This window comes from Fundulus heteroclitus, chromosome 2 (genome assembly GCF_011125445.2).
Source record: "Fundulus heteroclitus isolate FHET01 chromosome 2, MU-UCD_Fhet_4.1, whole genome shotgun sequence".
NCBI classification, from domain to species: domain Eukaryota; kingdom Metazoa; phylum Chordata; class Actinopteri; order Cyprinodontiformes; family Fundulidae; genus Fundulus; species Fundulus heteroclitus.
The window spans coordinates 25370938-25380479 of NC_046362.1; the positions used below are offsets into that span (position 1 = coordinate 25370938).

General features: G+C 42.9%; 1 long non-coding RNA gene across 2 annotated transcripts; it reads left to right on the plus strand.

Annotated features, from left to right (window-relative positions):
- The first annotated feature begins 3324 nt into the window (after positions 1-3324).
- On the plus strand, positions 3325-7721 carry LOC118567148. Of its 2 annotated transcripts, none has more exons than XR_004933515.1 (3): positions 3325-4194; positions 4320-4393; positions 7682-7721. It is a non-coding gene; the product is annotated as an uncharacterized LOC118567148 (long non-coding RNA). The 2 variants fall into 2 exon arrangements; XR_004933516.1 differs by having other exon boundaries at positions 3325-3915; positions 4084-4393.
- Positions 7722-9542: the final 1821 nt, after the last annotated feature.

The following is a 9542-nucleotide window of genomic DNA, read 5'->3' on the forward strand; positions in this document are numbered from 1 at the left end:
TGCTCAACATAAAGCATATGGATTGTTACAGTTCTAGTTATGTTATCTTCACCATTTATTTTTTGTTATTTTGAATTTGATACTAAGCAGAAATACGGATCAAACACTGTCTTCTATGTAGAAGACCTGCAACCTTAGTAAGGATGATGAGTGGCATTCCATGATTATACATTTATGTTATTTATTTTTTTCACAAATAGGCAATTATTTTCAGTCTTGTGAGAATACCCATATCTATTGCAGTATATGGAGAAAAATCTACCATTTTATTTTATTTTAATGATGATTTTCCTGTTTTTGCTCAACGTCTTTGCGTAAACTGCTGATATATAATTGAGTTACTTTACTGTTGCTCTTGTAAATAGACTACATTTTTATAGTAATACCAAGCACTTCAAGTGTCACACTAGAGCCACATCCACCCACGTTCATGCACCGATACATAGATCAGTAGGCAACTTTAAGATTTAAGTGCCTTGCCCAAGGGTACATTGACATGTGGCAGGATGAAACAGGAATTGAGCCCACAACTTTTGGATTGCAAGTCTTCCCACTGTGCCACAGTCACTGCCGTACGTAAGGTGTAATCCACATAAAAATGTGCTTTCCTGTCGACTTAAGTATCTGCATGTGTAGAAGGAAGAGGTGCAGCAAAGAATGCAAAACAGGAGGCCAGGCAGAATAAAATATGCTCTGTGCTCCCTTTCACGAGTTTTACCGGCGGTAGAGCTCACTGGACTGCCTGTAAATGTTGGCATGACAGATGATTCAGTGATGCCATAGGTCACAAAAGACGCAACGCTCGCTCCCGAGAGCAAAGCCAGGGCCACTTTGTCCGTGTAGTACGGATGAGCCCACACTGCTTGGTGCTAGTGTGTTGCTGGCTCTTTGAGGGATTGTCCGTGCCAGCATGGAACCGAGTGGCACAGAGGCAACAGCTTCTCTTAGCACTGACCATTGTTCCTTAACACTAGTATCTGTCTTATTATAGAAGCTGAAATCAGACTGGGCCAGGGGTTTGCGTTCTCTACAGACTCTGATAAGGAAAGCTGTTTGCCTGCACTTGATTTGTTGCTTTTTGTGTCCATCTGTTGCAGTGAGTGTTGCACACTCTGCCCTTTACTCCCTGCAATTGTTACTTAGACCCTGTTGCTGCGGAGATAGCGCCGCAATCAGCCTGATCTGGAACAGCCTCTAGTAAAGATAGGAGTAAATGACATGTGCACTTGAACATACAGACCTAAATGCATGCGAAGCCAACCTTTGACCATTTCACCACCACAAGCATGATTCAATGCTTGCATTTTGCTCTCCACTTTACACACCCAGTTAGCTGACTCTCATTGTGGCCTTAGGGCACTGACTAGCTACGACACATCAGCGTAGCTAATTTTTTCTCACTCTTTTTTTCTTTTATCAAAATAGGAAGTTGAATGTAGAGTTATGTCCAGATGCAAGATTAGCAAGCATTCAGTGCTGTTTTGCAACTGTTGGTGAGAGGATTTTTTTTTTTTTTTACTTGCGTTTGAAAATATTCCTGTCCGTGCTACATGTTTGTCTTTATTACAGTATATTTATTATGGTAGAAAGTATTTATTAGATACATCTAATCATGCTTCATTAACAGAGGTTAAAGAACCAGCATCCTTTTATTTACAGTGTATACAGCATTTTATCATCGTGCAAGGTTATATTTACGTAAACTAATAAAAAATTAAATCAATTAAGCTATGTGGAGTATCTTATTTTGATAATGCGAACATATTCAGTTGGGTGAAAAAGTTTTCATGCTGCTTGATCCTTTTCACATTTTGTCACATTACAACCACAAACGCCATTGTATTATATTAAGAGATTTTTAATTAGAAATATGTCGACGCTGGTTTTTCTTTGCCAATACCCCTTTACACTTTACCGTCTGCACAGAATTTGCTTTTTTTTATTTTTTTAGATTTTAAGTACCATAAAATATGAGATTATCCCCTTTTAGGCACCAAAGCATTTGTCACTAACATTTCTCAGCTTTTTATTAAACGTATTAAAAAGAATCAAGTTTTACGCCATAGGTCCTCAATTTGGGTCCTTGAGGTCCGGTGTCGCCTGAATCAAATGGATGAATTATGTCCTCAGTATGCAGCCAAGTTCTCCAGAGTCCTGCTAATGACCTGCTTGCTTGACTCAGGTGTGTTAGAGCAGTGTAGCAAACAAAAGTTGCACGACATTTTGCTCTGCACTTTACACACCCAGTTAGCTGACTCTCATTGTAGCCTTGGGGCACTGACTAGCTACGACACATCGACGTAGCTCCTTTTACTCAGTGTTTTTTTTTTTCTTTTATTAGAATAGGAAGTTGAAAGTAGAGTTATGTCCAGATACAAGATTAGCAAGCATTCAGTGGCGTCACCTCGAGGACCAGAATTGAAGGTTTACGCAACATGTCCTAATTTTTAATTTCTGAGGCTACTGATCAAGGGAAAATTTGCTAATTTTGATCTCTGTTCTAGACAACTTTTACAGATATTTTGTATGATAGACCAACAGAAAGTAGTTCGTAAATTGAAGGAAAATAAAAACACATTACACTCTTTGCCCCTCAAAATGTTCCAGTACAACTTGTTGCTCAAACGAATCACCTGACTGGGGAAAACTCGATATATTGAGTAAATGCATGTGAACTTGGTCAGCGGTGGGTTTTTGAGTTTGGTGCTTGTTTAGAAAGGCCCATTAATTTGCAGCTCGCTGATGGGTTTGCCCAGAGTGGCGCAGAGACAAGCAGAGTCATGCCCTCAGCGTCTGCAGGGCCGCGACGCTAACCAGCTCTGCCTCCAGACCGATCACAGAGCAGCTGCTTTGGCTCCTACAGCATGCAGACAGACTGATGAGAGACGCAAAGCGGTCGAGCTAGATTGATAATTAGAGGGGAAGAAGGTGTCGGCACATGGTTCCAATCACGGTTGTTTTTCTTCTAGTTTTCCTCTGTTTTTTTGTATCCGTCGGTGTTTTTATCCTGTTCCTTAAGTTTGTCTTCCTCTCCCTTTCATCGCACATGTAGTGCAAGTTGTCAGCGTTCATTTGTCAGTTCAACAGACGAGTTCCTCAACTATGTCATTCTCCTCTTCTCTCCCCCTTTTGTTTCGGCCGATCCTCGAGAGATTGTGAGTTGTGGATTGTTCCAGGGTTGCGGGTTCAGTTTTTTTTTTTTGCCCCCCTTTCAGAAGATTTATGGGAGGTCAGCATTTAGAGTTTCAGCTGAAACTGTGTCCTCTGTTGTGTGTCGGGGTGGGGCTCAGGTGAAAGTCGGGGTGGGAGGTTGTTGGCTGTGATTTTATTTTGAAATTGTAGGGTCGGGGCAACCTGTGGTTAGGAAGTGATTGTGGGAGGTGTGGAGTGTTGCTACGTGAGTCACTCCACGCTGTGAGTTTTGAATAACTTTTCATGGAGTGGAGAAGAGGGAACATGTGTGCAATGACTCAGATCATGTTCAAACCCCCTGAGGCATTTTGTTTGTTCATTTTTAGCTCCATATCGACTTGGAAATCGAACAGTAAACAACGCAAAAAGGTTTTTGGCTGAACAACTTTGGATTATGCATTGTTCCGGACTCTGTTCTGGCCGCGGTCAGCGCTGTAGATCATTTATGCCAGTGCGCTGCCTCTGTTCCTCACATATTGAGTACAGGAGCCTCCCCCTTCTACCTGTATCTCCTTGGGAACTGACACGAGACTGCGGAGCTGTGTCAGCCAGGCGGACGTCTCGTTCTCAGTATCGTTCTGCTTGTGACAAAAGGACTAGACAGAAACCCGAGACCCTCAGACCTGTTTGTTTCCTGTTAGAGCAGATTATTACGTTTCATTAGCCAGAGGTACAAAAGCTAAGGATAATGGGAAAGTAACAATCTGAGCTGAGGGATTTCAGGTAAGGAGATGGTACATGCTTCTTACACTCAGATTATTATTTTTTTTGAATAATTCAAATACTACCCAAGTTTGCTGCAAACTTGATTTAAATGTCCAATGATGTTGGTTCTTTTTTTCTCTGTATGCTGTTTGTTTGTATCTTCATCATACAAAACGTATGTCGAAGACGTATGTGTTCAATAAAATCAGCTCAACCTACTGCCTTTAAAGGGCAGCTTATTATAGGAGTCCACCTATGTGTGTAACTCTGGAGGAGCGGATTTGGCTTGAAACTCAGGTGTGGTGCTCTGTGACATTGGTAAAATACTTCAGTGCAATATTATTGCTGAAAGCAACAATGATTCATTGATTTTGATTAACCCACATTTGCCACCTTTCTTTTGTTTTTTACCATTACACTAGGTTGCCTCTTTAGGAGCTCCAGCAATTCAGTGGCTAATGATACACATCTGGTGTGGGCAATAAAGAAAGTTATGGTAATTTCTGTCTTCAAAATACATTATTGTTATAATGTATTATTATTTATGTAACTTACATTGTAGTATCTTGTCAAATGCTGTGTTCAAGCAGTCCTATATGATTGCATTGCGCACTCTGTAATGATTGCAATTCAATATATTCTGGAGCTCTGCTTAGGTGGGTTGACAAGCGGACTATTTGTCGGAAGTTTCTCAAATCCTCCCTGGAAGAGTAGCAAGAAGAAAGTTGCTGTTGAGAAAAAGTAACAAGAAGTCCAAGTTCTGGCTGAGCTTAAGCTGTTTTTGCAGTAATTAATTAACAGAAATGTAATTATATGGATGTACGACTGGAGTCTGGAAACACACCGCAAAACACTTGTGGTACTAAAGGTGGTTCTACAAAGTGTTGACCCATTGATGATAAACACAGCAGCACACTGTACTTCTGAAGTTTTAATTTGTATCTTATTTTGAAAACCACATTTTCCTTCCACTTCACAATTATGCGCTACTTTGTGTCGGTTTATCGCATAAAACTCAAGTCTAATACAGTGAAGTTTGTGTTTGTACCACGGGGAAATATGGAAAAATATGTTTTAAAAAGACAAAGAGTTCAGTTCTTTGACTTGGAATTCCTCTGCAGAAGGCTCGAAAAGACCGACATGTTTCCCTCCTGAGGTGAATGATTGTCCCCGCTCGCTCTGTGACACGTCCAGATTGGCTTAATTATACACTACAACACTGCACACTCTGTGGCCTCTCCAAGAAAATGGTGGATCTGCGCTTTGGAAATGTTGGGTTGTTGATATCTGATAAGCACTCCTCTTTCAAATCGCATTTCCTGCCAGATAAAATTGCCCGGCCTACATCCCTCAAATGAATTCCTCTGACGTGCGCTCACCCACCACCGTCTCCTTCCGACGATCTCGTTCTGCGGGTTCGATCCTTGAGTCATGGCGTTGTTTGTTCTGTACGCGGTGTCGTATTGAGATGTGCCGTGCGGTGTTGCCACATCAGATAGTTTATTGCTTCCCTGGGAGACTTTGTGTTTGGCATCTAAACAGAAGAGAGCAGCGGTGGCGCAGGGCGGCCAGGTCAGCCGTGGCGCAGGCGCGGGGTTAAGGGCTTTTATTAAGAAAAGCAGGGATTCTTCACGGCTGGGAGATGAAGTCAGTGCATTCCTCCGGAGCTGCTCCCAATACGCAGCCGGTGGAGCAAAGCCACACTCTGAATGAAGGGCAAGATAATGGTGGCGTTTCAAAGTAAAACACCTCCCAATGAGAACCGCGGAGACAGAAAGAGAACACCATCTGTCTGACTGGCTGAGGAGTTCTCTTTGAGCCACCTGAATAGAAAAAAACGTCCTTTTCCGTGCCAAGTTTAGGAGACGACTGCCTGCAGCGCTTCACTTTTCTAAATGCGCCGATGAGATTTACTGCCTTGTTTTGAAGTATAGCAGTTAAAGTACAGACGGAGGGGACGGAGGAGGAATAATGATATTTGTTTCGGTTAAACTTGCTGCTCGGGTCTGCAGAGTTAGTTAGGATCCAGCTCTGGTCCAGGCTGAGGCGGGTTGAACCCAGGGTGCACGTACACACGCTTGTCTTTCAGCGGTTTTCTTCTGCCAACAAACACTCATTACGGGCTCTGCCTTCCCTCTCGGCTCCTCGCGGCAGTAAGCTATCATAAGAGCTTTGAAGGCGGGCAACAGAGCGTTTAAAGGGGTCAAAGGTCAGCATTTTCGCTCATAGTTCGACAAGTTACTGCCAGGGCTCTTAACAAAGCGCTGTCTTACTCTACTACTACTATTACTACTACTTCTACTAGTACTACTACTACTACTACTACTGCTCATCTACTAGTCTTTAAGCCTATGACTACAGTGACTCAAAAAAGTATTTATCCCTCTTGATTTTTTATTTTTGTGTGTGTGTGAGGAGATATTATGAGATAAACCAACACAAAGTATCATCTAATTGTAAGTTGAATGGTAAAAGGTGCCTGTTTTACCGTATTTTCCAAGGTTTTGTAGAATAGAAATGTGAAAAGATAGGTGCGCCACCCTTCCTCTGACACCAGTACATAACATTTTGTCTAACCTTGCTTTCAGAAGTCACCTATTTAGTAAACAGAGAGTCCTACTGAGTGTAATTTAATCTCAGTACACATAGAGAACACTGGTAAACAAACATCATACTCCCATGTCAGGAATAAGGTTGTACGGAGGTTCAAACAGAGTCAGGTTGTAAGGCAAAGTCCCAGGCTTTGAGCTTCTCACAAACCACAGTGGAATTCGTCATTTGAAAATGGAAAACATACGTGTTAAGTGACAGACAGGGCTAGTAGATCATTAATTAGAGGAGGAGCCGATAGGTAACACTAGAGGAGCTACAGAGATCCACTGCTCAGGCGGGAGATGCAACAGAAAAGTTTAACAATTGGGTCGACATGTAAATCGCTATATATGGCAGAAAACTAGCACCTCACATTATCTTGAACACCCTCATTAACCTTGTGGTGAAACATGGTGGTGGCTGCATCATGATCCGGGGATTTTTTTTTTTTTTTTCCAACAGGGACAGGGTAGTAAGAGCTGGTGGATGAAACTAAATAGAGGGGAATCCTGGAAGAAAGCCTGTTGGAGGCTGCAGAAGACTCGAGACTGGTCCAATGTACAACCAAAGCCAAAAAAAAAATAACAGATCAATGCATATTCATGTGCGAGAATGGCCCCGTCAAAGTCAAGACCTAAATGGAACTCAGAATCTTTTGCAAGACCTCGAAATTGATCTTTACAGTGGCTCTTTCTTATCTTACCTGGAGCTATTTGCAAAAAGGAAATGGCAAAAATTACAGTCAGGCGATCCGGAAAGCTGGTAGAGACATAAAAGCTTGCCCTCCTAACTGCAATGGTTTTAATCTTAATGGGACAAATGCACACCATACTTTCAGAGTTGTAGTCTTAAACCACAGCTATCATTTTGCTTTACTCCACAACTACAGATGACGCAGTGGTCTAAGGGGGACGCATACATTCGCAAGCCCCTGTATGTTCCTCTTGCTCCGCAGGGCACGTTTTTTGACGTCAGTACTGTTTGGTGTCTAAACTCTTATAGTAAAAATGATAAATGTGAGGTAGTGCTGTATGTGATTAGCTTCGGTGCAGTTTGTTTCGGCTATCAACATGTTGTGTAATATGTTGGGCCAAGATTGCACTTTGAAATTACTCCGTATAGTCCACACCCAATTAGAACCCAAAACACCGATTTAGCCACGCTTAACACACCTCTCTCTGTTTGTCTGCAGTGGGCCATGCAGCGGTTAAGCGTGCCAAGCTAAACTGGGCTGATCTGCTCGAGGACCGTCGAACCCCCCCCCTCTCACCCTGTCCTGGGGTGGTCCCAAGATGGAGGCTCAAAGTGTGGGTGGATGGAGTGGTGCGGGTGGTCTGCGGCCTGTCTGAAGAAACGTCCTGCCAAGACGTCGTCATCGCGTTGGCGCAGGCCATTGGTGAGTACTTCAGACACTGAATCATTTGGCTTCCAATGTTTTGTTTCTTATTGCGTCTGCATGTTTTTGCTGTCTAAAAACCTGCAAAAGGAACTGATGACACGGCTCTGCGTCCTAACAAGATTAAATAAGGGGGAAGAAAACCTGTTTTTTTTTCGTCCCTCTTCACTGACCTGAATCGGGTCCTTAACTGGATCTTAGATGTCGGCAGGGTGTCCATCCCTGTGTCCTCCGGCTTAATGCTAGCCACACGCTGCTGCAGCATTAACAGCATCACATCCACATTTAGACTCTCCTCCTTCTGTGAGTGAGCCGGCTGCCAAGTCATCGGGGAGTGTTTGCCCTAATTTCCAGATCCTTGTGGAAACTTCGCTTTAACTGAAATTTATTTTTCACTTGCCGTGCAAGTTTTATGTATCCAGCTTCATCGTAATCCATATTGACAGGGATTAAAAATAATTGGTATTACTGTAATGTATGCTGTCTGAGTCAGACAACGTACTATATGCTGCAGAAAACTAACAGCGCACGTCTCCGTAAATCCATGACGCTCGCGGTGAAACGTGGTAGTGGCAAGTTCCTCTTGTGGGTATCCTTTTTTTTGAGCAGGGACCAGGTAGTAAGAATCAGTCTACTGATACACCCAGAGGATATTCCTGTTAGAGGTTGAGAAAGACTCGAGAGGAATCAGTGAAGAAACATAAAAAACTGTATGTTCACAGACTCCATCCAGTCTATTTAGGAAAGAAAATGGGCAACAATTTCAGTCTTTTAATCTTCAAAGCTGTTTTGAGACCTATTTCAAAAGACTTGAAGCTGTATTTTGATTAAAAGGTGGTTTTACAAAGTATTTTCTTCGGGTGGCACATGGCAAATACATGGCAGATGTTTTTTTTTTCTTTTTTTGTGTTTGAAATTCATGTTTCCTTTCGTTCTACTTGATATTTAAGCACTGCCTTGTGTAGTGTCAGTAAAATTAAATGATGTGAACAAGTTAGTCGCCATGTGTGCGTCTAAATATAAAGAAGTTCAAGGAGACTGATTACTTCTGCAGGGCACATACACACAGTCTGAGGCTTTCTCAGATAACTGACTCAACCCCAAACATGAAGTTTGCACATTTTTGACACGAGATGAAAACCGCTATTGAAGACCGTCATCTGATATAGAAGGGTTTTTTGGTAAACGAATAATGTTTCTGCGCTCACTGTGTGTCTTTTGTCTGTTTTGCAGGTCAGACGGGCCGATATGTTTTATCCAGCGTTTGAGGGACACCGAAAGGCAGCTTTTGGCCACAGAGAGGGCCCTGGAGTCCTTGGCAAAGTTGGGTCAACATGGCAGGGCAGAGAGGGTCCAGTCTTCCTGCGGCGCACTGGCCCAGCAGCAGCGACGGGCCTAACTCAAAACAAGAAAGACAGTCTCACTTCCGCTGCCCAAGCATCCTGAGCCAGAGCCTTTGAAACGCAGCCAACCTAAGAAAGCGCTAACGTTTAACTTGGGGCCCTCCACTTCCCCGAAAACAAGGCCAAACAGTTTAAGAGGTCTCCAAGGGACTCCAAAGAGAAAAAGAGCCTCTCCATCCTCCTCACCTACACCTGCACCATCACTTTATCCCTCACCTCCCCATGGGACCTTCTAAGGAGGAGGTCTTTAGAAA